The sequence below is a fragment of the Myotis davidii genome, unplaced genomic scaffold, assembly GCF_000327345.1.
Source record: "Myotis davidii unplaced genomic scaffold, ASM32734v1 scaffold37, whole genome shotgun sequence".
Classification (NCBI taxonomy): Eukaryota; Metazoa; Chordata; class Mammalia; order Chiroptera; family Vespertilionidae; genus Myotis; species Myotis davidii.
In genome coordinates, this window is record NW_006289395.1 from 1,178,721 (window position 1) to 1,179,982 (window position 1,262).

Below are 1,262 nucleotides of genomic sequence, written 5' to 3' on the forward strand. Positions count from 1 at the left end.
GTAAAGTCCCACTGTACAGGGCATAGAAGAAATTTGAGGAAGAGACGTTTGGGAAGTGAGGGACAGGTAAGTGGAAGACTTGGGACTGGGGAGATACAGGGGGAAATACTGGGAAATGGATTTTTTTTTTTTTTGCCAGGAAAGATATTGGAATGCTTGTTCATGCTCTCAGGGATTGTGACTTTGACCCCTTTGGCTCTACCCAAGAAAGACCTTGTACTGGGACTCAGGCCTCAGCAAACCCTTCCTAAAGGTTTATGAAGGCAGAGGGTAGGGCAACTATCACTCACCTTTTCTACCTTCACAAAGCTGATTTCGTCATTTGTTTCCCTTAGAGGCTGCCTTCAGTCTTCGCTTCCACTTTATTTTCCCTGGATGGGCATACCGGAAGCAGGGAGTGGGGCAAAGTCTGCTGAGAAAGCTCAACCAACACGAGGAAGGAGATTAGCACAGGGCTTTGATATGTCTGAGAACTCTGCCAAAGCCTACTCATTAAGGTAGGGCCAGCGTATCAGGCCTAACAAATACCAGTCTGGGTCCAGGCTGGGTGGGAAAGGTGACACTAGCATTTTCTGCAGGGCCTGGCCTACCATTAGGTGACTCAGTGTGTTCCCTAGGACTCAGCCTGGGGGGCAGGGACAAGAGCTGCAGCCTTTTTTCCTCCTGGGAAGGACTGTTCTTTTTTGGCACTAGGTCCACAGGAAGGCCTCCCTATCTACCTCTCTGCCCGTCAGCTCATCAGCCGGAACACAGCTCCAGTCAGGGAAGCAGAGGCCCAGAGCATAGAGGAGCTTCCACGATGTCCCAGGTCGCCAGGCTTGGACTAAGCCCTGCGTGTGGTTTAAAACCCCAGCTCCTCAGTTTTTCAACATGAAAAATGAAGGACATAATTTCAGCCTCACAAGCTGCTTGTGAGATTGAGGGAGGCATGTATGTAAAGTACTTACTTTAGCACTATGCTCTAGCTCACTAAGTGGTTGTTATTATTTTTAATCCCCACCTGGGGATATGTCTTTTTAAAAAAAATATATTTTTATTGATTTCAGAGAGGAAGGGAGAGGAAGAGAGAGATAGAAACATCAATGATGAGAGAGAATCATTGATGGGTTGTCTCTGGCTGCCTCCTTCATGTTCCCTACTGGGAATGGAGTCCACAACCCGGGCATGTGCCCTTGACTGGAATTGAACCCGGGACATTTTGGTCCACAGGCTGATGCTCTATCCACTGAGCAAAACCGGCTAGGGCCACAGACTCATTTCTT